Here is a 16,789-nt window from a genome sequence, read left to right as displayed (position 1 = left end):
AAAGACTACTCACACAGAGACCCATAGACTACTCACACAAAGACCCATAGACTGCTCACACAGACACCCATAGACTACTCACACAGAGACCCATAGACTCATCACACAAACACCCAAAGACTACTCACACAGAGACCCATAGACTCATCACACAAACACCCAAAGACTACTCACACAGAGACCCATAGACTACTCACACAAAGACCCATAGACTACTCACACAGACACCCAAAGTCTACTCACACAGAGACCCATAGACTCATCACACAGACACCCATAGACTACTCACACAGAGACCCATAGACTCACACAGAGACCCATAGACTCATCACACAGACACCCAAAGACTACTCACACAGAGACCCATAGACTACTCACACAAAGACCCATAGACTGCTCACACAGACACCCATAGACTACTCACACAGACACCCAAAGTCTACTCACACAGAGACCCATAGACTCATCACACAGACACCCATAGACTACTCACACAGAGACCCATAGACTCACACAGAGACCCATAGACTCACATAGAGACCCATAGACTCATCACACAGACACCCAAAAACTACTCACACAGAGACCCATAGACTCACACAGAGACCCATAGACTACTCACACAGAGACCCATAGACTACTCACACAGACACCCATAGACTACTCACACAGAGACCCATAGACTACTCACATAGAGACCGATAGACTCATCACACAGAGACCCATAGACTCACACTAAGACCCATAGACTACTCACACAGACACCCATAGACTACTCACACAGAGACCCATAGACTACTCACACAGACTCCCATAGACTACTCACACAGAGACCCATAGACTACTCACACAGAGACCCATAGACTCATCACACAGAGACCCATAGACTCACACAGATATTCATAGACTACTCACACAGAGCCCCATAGACTCACACAGACACCCATAGACTACTCACACAGAGACCCATAGACTCATCACACATAGACCCATAGACTACTCACACAGAAACCCATAGACTACTCACACAAAGACCCATAGACTCACACAGAGACCCATAGACTCATCACACAAAGACCCATAGACTCACACTGAGACCCATAGACTACTCACACAGACACCCATAGACTACTCACACAGACACCCATAGACTACTCACACAGAGAACCATAGACTCACACAGAGACCCATAGACTCATCACACCGAGACCCATACACTACTCACACAGAGACCCATAGACTCACCACACAGAGACTCATAGACTACTCACAAAGAGTCCCATAGACTCACACAGACACCCATAGACTACTCACACAGAGACCCATAGACTCATCACACATAGACCCATAGACTACTCACACAGAAACCCATAGACTACTCACACAGAGATCCATAGACTCACACAGACACCCATAGACTACTCACACAGAGATCCATAGACTCATCACACAGTGATCCATAGACTACTCACACAGAGACCCATAGACTATTCACAAAGAGACCCATAGACTCGTCACACAGAGACCCATAGACTACTCACACAGAAACCCACAGACTCACACAGAGACCCATAGACTACTCACACAGAGACCCATAGACTCATCACACAGAGACTCATAGACTACTCACACAGACACCCATAGACTACTCACACAGAGACCCATAGACTACTCTCACAGAGACCCATAGACTCATCACACAAAGACCCATAGACTCACACTGAGACCCATAGACTACTCACACAGACACCCATAGACTACTCACACAGACACCCATAGACTACTCACACAGAGACCCATAGACTACTCACACAGAGACCCATAGACTCATCACACCGAGACCCATAGACTCACACTAAGACCCATAGACTACTCACACAGACACCCATAGACTACTCACACAGAGACCCATAGACTACTCACACAGACTCCCATAGACTACTCACACAGAGACCCATAGACTACTCACACAGAGACCCATAGACTCACACAGAGACCCATAGACTACTCACACAGAGACCCATAGACTACTCACACAGACACCCATAGACTACTCACACAGAGACCCATAGACTACTCACATAGAGACCGATAGACTCATCACACAGAGACCCATAGACTCACACTAAGACCCATAGACTACTCACACAGACACCCATAGACTACTCACACAGAGACCCATAGACTACTCACACAGACTCCCATAGACTACTCACACAGAGACCCATAGACTACTCACACAGAGACCCATAGACTCATCACACAGAGACCCATAGACTCACACAGATATTCATAGACTACTCACACAGAGCCCCATAGACTCACACAGACACCCATAGACTACTCACACAGAGACCCATAGACTCATCACACATAGACCCATAGACTACTCACACAGAAACCCATAGACTACTCACACAAAGACCCATAGACTCACACAGAGACCCATAGACTCATCACACAAAGACCCATAGACTCACACTGAGACCCATAGACTACTCACACAGACACCCATAGACTACTCACACAGACACCCATAGACTACTCACACAGAGAACCATAGACTCACACAGAGACCCATAGACTCATCACACCGAGACCCATACACTACTCACACAGAGACCCATAGACTCACCACACAGAGACTCATAGACTACTCACAAAGAGTCCCATAGACTCACACAGACACCCATAGACTACTCACACAGAGACCCATAGACTCATCACACATAGACCCATAGACTACTCACACAGAAACCCATAGACTACTCACACAGAGATCCATAGACTCACACAGACACCCATAGACTACTCACACAGAGATCCATAGACTCATCACACAGTGATCCATAGACTACTCACACAGAGACCCATAGACTATTCACAAAGAGACCCATAGACTCGTCACACAGAGACCCATAGACTACTCACACAGAAACCCACAGACTCACACAGAGACCCATAGACTACTCACACAGAGACCCATAGACTCATCACACAGAGACTCATAGACTACTCACACAGACACCCATAGACTACTCACACAGAGACCCATAGACTACTCTCACAGAGACCCATAGACTCATCACACAAAGACCCATAGACTCACACTGAGACCCATAGACTACTCACACAGACACCCATAGACTACTCACACAGACACCCATAGACTACTCACACAGAGACCCATAGACTACTCACATAGAGACCGATAGACTCATCACACAGAGACCCATAGACTCACACTAAGACCCATAGACTACTCACACAGACACCCATAGACTACTCACACAGAGACCCATAGACTACTCACACAGACTCCCATAGACTACTCACACAGAGACCCATAGACTACTCACACAGAGACCCATAGACTCATCACACAGAGACCCATAGACTCACACAGATATTCATAGACTACTCACACAGAGCCCCATAGACTCACACAGACACCCATAGACTACTCACACAGAGACCCATAGACTCATCACACATAGACCCATAGACTACTCACACAGAAACCCATAGACTACTCACACAAAGACCCATAGACTCACACAGAGACCCATAGACTCATCACACAAAGACCCATAGACTCACACTGAGACCCATAGACTACTCACACAGACACCCATAGACTACTCACACAGACACCCATAGACTACTCACACAGAGAACCATAGACTCACACAGAGACCCATAGACTCATCACACCGAGACCCATACACTACTCACACAGAGACCCATAGACTCACCACACAGAGACTCATAGACTACTCACAAAGAGTCCCATAGACTCACACAGACACCCATAGACTACTCACACAGAGACCCATAGACTCATCACACATAGACCCATAGACTACTCACACAGAAACCCATAGACTACTCACACAGAGATCCATAGACTCACACAGACACCCATAGACTACTCACACAGAGATCCATAGACTCATCACACAGTGATCCATAGACTACTCACACAGTTACCCATAGACTATTCACAAAGAGACCCATAGACTCGTCACACAGAGACCCATAGACTACTCACACAGAAACCCACAGACTCACACAGAGACCCATAGACTACTCACACAGAGACCCATAGACTCATCACACAGAGACTCATAGACTACTCACACAGACACCCATAGACTACTCACACAGAGACCCATAGACTACTCTCACAGAGACCCATAGACTCATCACACAAAGACCCATAGACTCACACTGAGACCCATAGACTACTCACACAGACACCCATAGACTACTCACACAGACACCCATAGACTACTCACACAGAGAACCATAGACTCACACAGAGACCCATAGACTCATCACACCGAGACCCATAGACTACTCACACAGAGACCCATAGACTCACCACACAGAGACTCATAGACTCCTCACAAAGAGACCCATAGACTCATCACACAGAGACCCATAGACTACTCACACAGAGACCCACAGACTCACACAGAGACCCATAGACTACTCACACAGAGACCCATAGACTCACGCAGAGACCCATAGACTACTCACACAGAGACCCATAGACTCATCACACAGAGACCCATAGACTTCTCACAGAAACCCATAGACTACTCACACAGAGTCCCATAGACTCACACAGACACCCATAGACTACTCACACAGAGACCCATAGACTCATCACACAGAGACCCATAGACTACTCACACAGAGACCCATAGACTACTCACACAGAGACCCATAGACTCATCACACAGAGACCCATAGACTACTCACACAGACACCCATAGACTACTCACACAAAGACCCATAGACTACTCACACAGAGACCCATAGACTACTCACACAGACACCCATAGACTACTCACACAGACACCCATAGACTACTCACACAGAGACCCATAGACTCATCACACAGACACCCATAGACTACTCACACAGAGACCCATAGACTCACACAGAGACCCATAGACTCATCACACAGACACCCAAAAACTACTCACACAGAGACCGATAGACTCACACAGAGACCCATAGACTACTCACACAAAGACCCATAGAGTACTCACACAGAGACCCATAGACTACTCACACAGACACCCATAGACTACTCACACAGAGACCCATAGACTCATCACACAGTGATCCATAGACTACTCACACAGAGACCCATAGACTATTCACAAAGAGACCCATAGACTCGTCACACAGAGACCCATAGACTACTCACACAGAAACCCACAGACTCACACAGAGACCCATAGACTACTCACACAGAGACCCATAGACTCATCACACAGAGACTCATAGACTACTCACACAGACACCCATAGACTACTCACACAGAGACCCATAGACTACTCTCACAGAGACCCATAGACTCATCACACAAAGACCCATAGACTCACACTGAGACCCATAGACTACTCACACAGACACCCATAGACTACTCACACAGACACCCATAGACTACTCACACAGAGACCCATAGACTACTCACACAGAGACCCATAGACTCATCACACCGAGACCCATAGACTCACACTAAGACCCATAGACTACTCACACAGACACCCATAGACTACTCACACAGAGACCCATAGACTACTCACACAGACTCCCATAGACTACTCACACAGAGACCCATAGACTACTCACACAGAGACCCATAGACTCACACAGAGACCCATAGACTACTCACACAGAGACCCATAGACTACTCACACAGACACCCATAGACTACTCACACAGAGACCCATAGACTACTCACATAGAGACCGATAGACTCATCACACAGAGACCCATAGACTCACACTAAGACCCATAGACTACTCACACAGACACCCATAGACTACTCACACAGAGACCCATAGACTACTCACACAGACTCCCATAGACTACTCACACAGAGACCCATAGACTACTCACACAGAGACCCATAGACTCATCACACAGAGACCCATAGACTCACACAGATATTCATAGACTACTCACACAGAGCCCCATAGACTCACACAGACACCCATAGACTACTCACACAGAGACCCATAGACTCATCACACATAGACCCATAGACTACTCACACAGAAACCCATAGACTACTCACACAAAGACCCATAGACTCACACAGAGACCCATAGACTCATCACACAAAGACCCATAGACTCACACTGAGACCCATAGACTACTCACACAGACACCCATAGACTACTCACACAGACACCCATAGACTACTCACACAGAGAACCATAGACTCACACAGAGACCCATAGACTCATCACACCGAGACCCATACACTACTCACACAGAGACCCATAGACTCACCACACAGAGACTCATAGACTACTCACAAAGAGTCCCATAGACTCACACAGACACCCATAGACTACTCACACAGAGACCCATAGACTCATCACACATAGACCCATAGACTACTCACACAGAAACCCATAGACTACTCACACAGAGATCCATAGACTCACACAGACACCCATAGACTACTCACACAGAGATCCATAGACTCATCACACAGTGATCCATAGACTACTCACACAGAGACTCATAGACTATTCACAAAGAGACCCATAGACTCGTCACACAGAGACCCATAGACTACTCACACAGAAACCCACAGACTCACACAGAGACCCATAGACTACTCACACAGAGACCCATAGACTCATCACACAGAGACTCATAGACTACTCACACAGACACCCATAGACTACTCACACAGAGACCCATAGACTACTCTCACAGAGACCCATAGACTCATCACACAAAGACCCATAGACTCACACTGAGACCCATAGACTACTCACACAGACACCCATAGACTACTCACACAGACACCCATAGACTACTCACACAGAGACCCATAGACTACTCACATAGAGACCGATAGACTCATCACACAGAGACCCATAGACTCACACTAAGACCCATAGACTACTCACACAGACACCCATAGACTACTCACACAGAGACCCATAGACTACTCACACAGACTCCCATAGACTACTCACACAGAGACCCATAGACTACTCACACAGAGACCCATAGACTCATCACACAGAGACCCATAGACTCACACAGATATTCATAGACTACTCACACAGAGCCCCATAGACTCACACAGACACCCATAGACTACTCACACAGAGACCCATAGACTCATCACACATAGACCCATAGACTACTCACACAGAAACCCATAGACTACTCACACAAAGACCCATAGACTCACACAGAGACCCATAGACTCATCACACAAAGACCCATAGACTCACACTGAGACCCATAGACTACTCACACAGACACCCATAGACTACTCACACAGACACCCATAGACTACTCACACAGAGAACCATAGACTCACACAGAGACCCATAGACTCATCACACCGAGACCCATACACTACTCACACAGAGACCCATAGACTCACCACACAGAGACTCATAGACTACTCACAAAGAGTCCCATAGACTCACACAGACACCCATAGACTACTCACACAGAGACCCATAGACTCATCACACATAGACCCATAGACTACTCACACAGAAACCCATAGACTACTCACACAGAGATCCATAGACTCACACAGACACCCATAGACTACTCACACAGAGATCCATAGACTCATCACACAGTGATCCATAGACTACTCACACAGAGACCCATAGACTATTCACAAAGAGACCCATAGACTCGTCACACAGAGACCCATAGACTACTCACACAGAAACCCACAGACTCACACAGAGACCCATAGACTACTCACACAGAGACCCATAGACTCATCACACAGAGACTCATAGACTACTCACACAGACACCCATAGACTACTCACACAGAGACCCATAGACTACTCTCACAGAGACCCATAGACTCATCACACAAAGACCCATAGACTCACACTGAGACCCATAGACTACTCACACAGACACCCATAGACTACTCACACAGACACCCATAGACTACTCACACAGAGAACCATAGACTCACACAGAGACCCATAGACTCATCACACCGAGACCCATAGACTACTCACACAGAGACCCATAGACTCACCACACAGAGACTCATAGACTCCTCACAAAGAGACCCATAGACTCATCACACAGAGACCCATAGACTACTCACACAGAGACCCACAGACTCACACAGAGACCCATAGACTACTCACACAGAGACCCATAGACTCACGCAGAGACCCATAGACTACTCACACAGAGACCCATAGACTCATCACACAGAGACCCATAGACTTCTCACAGAAACCCATAGACTACTCACACAGAGTCCCATAGACTCACACAGACACCCATAGACTACTCACACAGAGACCCATAGACTCATCACACAGAGACCCATAGACTACTCACACAGAGACCCATAGACTACTCACACAGAGACCCATAGACTCATCACACAGAGACCCATAGACTACTCACACAGACACCCATAGACTACTCACACAAAGACCCATAGACTACTCACACAGAGACCCATAGACTACTCACACAGACACCCATAGACTACTCACACAGACACCCATAGACTACTCACACAGAGACCCATAGACTCATCACACAGACACCCATAGACTACTCACACAGAGACCCATAGACTCACACAGAGACCCATAGACTCATCACACAGACACCCAAAAACTACTCACACAGAGACCGATAGACTCACACAGAGACCCATAGACTACTCACACAAAGACCCATAGAGTACTCACACAGAGACCCATAGACTACTCACACAGACACCCATAGACTACTCACACAGAGACCCATAGACTCATCACACAGAGACCCATAGCCTACTCACACAGAGACCCATAGACTCATCACACAAACACCCAAAGACTACTCACACAGAGACCCATAGACTCATCACACAAACACCCAAAGACTACTCACACAGAGACCCATAGACTACTCACACAAAGACCCATAGACTACTCACACAGACACCCAAAGTCTACTCACACAGAGACCCATAGACTCATCACACAGACACCCATAGACTACTCACACAGAGACCCATAGACTCACACAGAGACCCATAGACTCATCACACAGACACCCAAAGACTACTCACACAGAGACCCATAGACTACTCACACAAAGACCCATAGACTGCTCACACAGACACCCATAGACTACTCACACAGACACCCAAAGTCTACTCACACAGAGACCCATAGACTCATCACACAGACACCCATAGACTACTCACACAGAGACCCATAGACTCACACAGAGACCCATAGACTCACACAGAGACCCATAGACTCATCACACAGACACCCAAAAACTACTCACACAGAGACCCATAGACTCACACAGAGACCCATAGACTACTCACACAGAGACCCATAGACTACTCACACAGACACCCATAGACTACTCACACAGAGACCCATAGACTACTCACATAGAGACCGATAGACTCATCACACAGAGACCCATAGACTCACACTAAGACCCATAGACTACTCACACAGACACCCATAGACTACTCACACAGAGACCCATAGACTACTCACACAGACTCCCATAGACTACTCACACAGAGACCCATAGACTACTCACACAGAGACCCATAGACTCATCACACAGAGACCCATAGACTCACACAGATATCCATAGACTACTCACACAGAGCCCCATAGACTCACACAGACACCCATAGACTACTCACACAGAGACCCATAGACTCATCACACATAGACCCATAGACTACTCACACAGAAACCCATAGACTACTCACACAAAGACCCATAGACTCACACAGAGACCCATAGACTCATCACACAAAGACCCATAGACTCACACTGAGACCCATAGACTACTCACACAGACACCCATAGACTACTCACACAGACACCCATAGACTACTCACACAGAGAACCATAGACTCACACAGAGACCCATAGACTCATCACACCGAGACCCATAGACTACTCACACAGAGACCCATAGACTCACCACACAGAGACTCATAGACTACTCACAAAGAGACCCATAGACTCATCACACAGAGACCCATAGACTACTCACACAGAGACCCACAGACTCACACAGAGACCCATAGACTAATCACACAGAGACCCATAGACTCACGCAGGGACCCATAGACTACTCACACAGAGACCCATAGACTCATCACACAGAGACCCATAGACTACTCACAGAAACCCATAGACTACTCACACAGAGTCCCATAGACTCACACAGACACCCATAGACTACTCACACAGAGACCCATAGACTCATCACACAGAGACCCATAGACTACTCACACAGAGACCCATAGACTACTCACACAGAGACCCATAGACTCATCACACAGAGACCCATAGACTACTCACACAGACACCCATAGACTACTCACACAGAGACCCATAGACTCATCACACAGAGACCCATAGACTACTCACACAGACACCCATAGACTACTCACACAGACACCCATAGACTACTCACACAGAGACCCATAGACTCATCACACAGACACCCATAGACTACTCACACAAAGACCCATAGACTACTCACACAGAGACCCATAGACTACTCACACAGACACCCATAAACTACTCACACAGACACCCATAGACTACTCACACAGAGACCCATAGACTCATCACACAGAGACCCATAGACTACTCACACAGACACCCATAGACTACTCACACAGACACCCATAGACTACTCACACAGAGACCCATAGACTCATCACACAGAGACCCATAGACTACTCACACAAAGACTCATCACACATAGACCCATAGACTACACACACAGAAACCCATAGACTACTCACACAGAGATCCATAGACTCACACAGACACCCATAGACTACTCACACAGAGATCCATAGACTCATCACACAGTGATCCATAGACTACTCACACAGAGACCCATAGACTATTCACAAAGAGACCCATAGACTCGTCACACAGAGACCCATAGACTACTCACACAGAAACCCACAGACTCACACAGAGACCCATAGACTACTCACACAGAGACCCATAGACTCATCACACAGAGACTCATAGACTACTCACACAGACACCCATAGACTACTCACACAGAGACCCATAGACTCATCACACAAAGACCCATAGACTCACACTGAGACCCATAGACTACTCACACAGACACCCATAGACTACTCACACAGACACCCATAGACTACTCACACAGAGAACCATAGACTCACACAGAGACCCATAGACTCATCACACCGAGACCCATAGACTACTCACACTGAGACCCATAGACTACTCACACAGACACCCATAGACTACTCACACAGAGAACCATAGACTCACACAGAGACCCATAGACTCATCACACCGAGACCCATAGACTACTCACACAGAGACCCATAGACTCACCACACAGAGACTCATAGACTACTCACAAAGAGACCCATAGACTCATCACACAGAGACCCATAGACTACTCACACAGAGACCCACAGACTCACACAGAGACCCATAGACTACTCACACAGAGACCCATAGACTCACGCAGAGACCCATAGACTACTCACACAGAGACCCATAGATTCATCACACAGAGACCCATAGACTACTCACAGAAACCCATAGACTACTCACACAGAGTCCCATAGACTCACACTAAGACCCATAGACTACTCACACAGACACCCATAGACTACTCACACAGAGACCCATAGACTACTCACACAGACTCCCATAGACTACTCACACAGAGACCCATAGACTACTCACACAGAGACCCATAGACTCATCACACAGAGACCCATAGACTCACACAGATATCCATAGACTACTCACACAGAGACCCATAGACTCATCACACATAGACCCATAGACTACACACACAGAAACCCATAGACTACTCACACAGAGATCCATAGACTCACACAGACACCCATAGACTACTCACACAGAGATCCATAGTCTCATCACACAGTGATCCATAGACTACTCACACAGAGACCCATAGACTATTCACAAAGAGACCCATAGACTCGTCACACAGAGACCCATAGACTACTCACACAGAAACCCACAGACTCACACAGAGACCCATAGACTACTCACACAGAGACCCACAGACTCACACAGAGACCCATAGACTACTCACACAGAGACCCATAGACTCACGCAGAGACCCATAGACTACTCACACAGAGACCCATAGACTCATCACACAGAGACCCATAGACTACTCACAGAAACCCATAGACTACTCACACAGAGTCCCATAGACTCACACAGACACCCATAGACTACTCACACAGAGACCCATAGACTCATCACACAGAGACCCATAGACTACTCACACAGAGACCCATAGACTACTCACACAGAGACCCATAGACTCATCACACAGAGACCCATAGACTACTCACACAGACACCCATAGACTACTCACACAGAGACCCATAGACTCATCACACAGAGACCCATAGACTACTCACACAGACACCCATAGACTACTCACACAGACACCCATAGACTACTCACACAGAGACCCATAGACTCATCACACAGACACCCATAGACTACTCACACAGTGACCCATAGACTCACACAGAGACCCATAGACTCATCACACAGACACCCAAAAACTACTCACACAGAGACCGATAGACTCACACAGAGACCCATAGACTACTCACACAAAGACCCATAGACTACTCACACAGAGACCCATAGACTACTCACACAGACACCCATAGACTACTCACACAGACACCCATAGACTACTCACACAGAGACCCATAGACTCATCACACAGACACCCATAGACTACTCACACAGAGACCCATAGACTCACACAGAGACCCATAGACTCATCACACAGACACCCAAAAACTACTCACACAGAGACCCATAGACTCACACAGAGACCCATAGACTACTCACACAGAGACCCATAGACTACTCACACAGACACCCATAGACTACTCACACAGAGACCCATAGACTACTCACATAGAGACCGATAGACTCATCACACAGAGACCCATAGACTCACACTAAGACCCATAGACTACTCACACAGACACCCATAGACTACTCACACAGAGACCCATAGACTACTCACACAGACTCCCATAGACTACTCACACAGAGACCCATAGACTACTCACACAGAGACCCATAGACTCATCACACAGAGACCCATAGACTCACACAGATATCCATAGACTACTCACACAGAGCCCCATAGACTCACACAGACACCCATAGACTACTCACACAGAGACCCATAGACTCATCACACATAGACCCATAGACTACTCACACAGAAACCCATAGACTACTCACACAGAGACCCATAGACTCATCACACAGAGACCCATAGCCTACTCACACAGACACCTATAGACTACTCACACAGAGACCCCTAGACTCGCACAGAGACCCATAGACTCATCACACAGACACCCAAAGACTACTCACACAGAGACCCATAGACTCACACAGAGACCCATAGACTACTCACACAGAGACCCATAGACTACTCACACAGAGAACCATAGACTCATCACACAGAGACCCATAGACTACTCACCCATACACCTATAGACTACTCACACAAAGACCCATAGACTCATCACACAAAGACCCATAGACTACTCACACAAAGACCCATAGACTGCTCACACAGACACCCATAGACTACTCACACAGACACCCAAAGTCTACTCACACAGAGACCCATAGACTCATCACACAGACACCCATAGACTACTCACACAGAGACCCATAGACTCACACAGAGACCCATAGACTCATCACACAGACACCCAAAAACTACTCACACAGAGACCCATAGACTCACACAGAGACCCATAAACTACTCACACAGAGACCCATAGACTACTCACACAGACACCCATAGACTACTCACACAGAGACCCATAGACTACTCACATAGAGACCGATAGACTCATCACACAGAGACCCATAGACTCACACTAAGACCCATAGACTACTCACACAGACACCCATCGACTACTCACACAGAGACCCATAGACTACTCACACAGACTCCCATAGACTACTCACACAGAGACCCATAGACTACTCACACAGAGACCCATAGACTCATCACACAGAGACCCATAGACTCACACAGATATCCATAGACTACTCACACAGAGCCCCATAGACTCACACAGACACCCATAGACTACTCACACAGAGACCCATAGACTCATCACACATAGACCCATAGACTACTCACACAGAAACCCATAGACTACTCACACAGAGATCCATAGACTCACACAGACACCCATAGACTACTCACACAGAGATCCATAGACTATTCACAAAGAGACCCATAGACTCGTGACACAGAGACCCATAGACTACTCACACAGAAACCCACAGACTCACACAGAGACCCATAGACTACTCACACAGAGACCCATAGACTCATCACACAGAGACTCATAGACTACTCACACAGACACCCATAGACTACTCACACAGAGACCCATAGACTCACACTGAGACCCATAGACTACTCACACAGAGACCCATAGACTCACACTGAGACCCATAGACTACTCACACAGACACCCATAGACTACTCACACAGAGACCCATAGACTCACACAGAGACCCATAGACTCACACAGAGACCCATAGACTCATCACACAGACACCCAAAAACTACTCACACAGAGACCCATAGACTCACACAGAGACCCATAGACTACTCACACAGAGACCCATAGACTACTCACACAGACACCCATAGACTACTCACACAGAGACCCATAGACTACTCACATAGAGACCGATAGACTCATCACACAGAGACCCATAGACTCACACTAAGACCCATAGACTACTCACACAGACACCCATAGACTACTCACACAGAGACCCATAGACTACTCACACAGACTCCCATAGACTACTCACACAGAGACCCATAGACTACTCACACAGAGACCCATAGACTCATCACACAGAGACCCATAGACTCACACAGATATCCATAGACTACTCACACAGAGCCCCATAGACTCACACAGACACCCATAGACTACTCACACAGAGACCCATAGACTCATCACACATAGACCCATAGACTACTCACACAGAAACCCATAGACTACTCACACAAAGACCCATAGACTCACACAGAGACCCATAGACTCATCACACAAAGACCCATAGACTCACACTGAGACCCATAGACTACTCACACAGACACCCATAGACTACTCACACAGACACCCATAGACTACTCACACAGAGAACCATAGACTCACACAGAGACCCATAGACTCATCACACCGAGACCCATAGACTACTCACACAGAGACCCATAGACTCACCACACAGAGACTCATAGACTACTCACAAAGAGACCCATAGACTCATCACACAGAGACCCATAGACTACTCACACAGAGACCCACAGACTCACACAGAGACCCATAGACTAATCACACAGAGACCCATAGACTCACGCAGGGACCCATAGACTACTCACACAGAGACCCATAGACTCATCACACAGAGACCCATAGACTACTCACAGAAACCCATAGACTACTCACACAGAGTCCCATAGACTCACACAGACACCCATAGACTACTCACACAGAGACCCATAGACTCATCACACAGAGACCCATAGACTACTCACACAGAGACCCATAGACTACTCACACAGAGACCCATAGACTCATCACACAGAGACCCATAGACTACTCACACAGACACCCATAGACTACTCACACAGAGACCCATAGACTCATCACACAGAGACCCATAGACTACTCACACAGACACCCATAGACTACTCACACAGACACCCATAGACTACTCACACAGAGACCCATAGACTCATCACACAGACACCCATAGACTACTCACACAAAGACCCATAGACTACTCACACAGAGACCCATAGACTACTCACACAGACACCCATAAACTACTCACACAGACACCCATAGACTACTCACACAGAGACCCATAGACTCATCACACAGAGACCCATAGACTACTCACACAGACACCCATAGACTACTCACACAGACACCCATAGACTACTCACACAGAGACCCATAGACTCATCACACAGAGACCCATAGACTACTCACACAAAGACTCATCACACATAGACCCATAGACTACACACACAGAAACCCATAGACTACTCACACAGAGATCCATAGACTCACACAGACACCCATAGACTACTCACACAGAGATCCATAGACTCATCACACAGTGATCCATAGACTACTCACACAGAGACCCATAGACTATTCACAAAGAGACCCATAGACTCGTCACACAGAGACCCATAGACTACTCACACAGAAACCCACAGACTCACACAGAGACCCATAGACTACTCACACAGAGACCCATAGACTCATCACACAGAGACTCATAGACTACTCACACAGACACCCATAGACTACTCACACAGAGACCCATAGACTACTCTCACAGAGACCCATAGACTCATCACACAAAGACCCATAGACTCACACTGAGACCCATAGACTACTCACACAGACACCCATAGACTACTCACACAGACACCCATAGACTACTCACACAGAGAACCATAGACTCACACAGAGACCCATAGACTCATCACACCGAGACCCATAGACTACTCACACAGAGACCCATAGACTCACCACACAGAGACTCATAGACTACTCACAAAGAGACCCATAGACTCATCACACAGAGACCCATAGACTACTCACACAGAGACCCACAGACTCACAC

This window comes from Petromyzon marinus, unplaced genomic scaffold (genome assembly GCF_048934315.1).
Source record: "Petromyzon marinus isolate PM22_M1 ecotype Great Lakes invasive population unplaced genomic scaffold, UKy_Petmar_22M1.pri1.0 PM_G_Scaffold_39, whole genome shotgun sequence".
NCBI classification, from domain to species: domain Eukaryota; kingdom Metazoa; phylum Chordata; class Hyperoartia; order Petromyzontiformes; family Petromyzontidae; genus Petromyzon; species Petromyzon marinus.
This window is presented reverse-complemented; position numbering follows the sequence as displayed.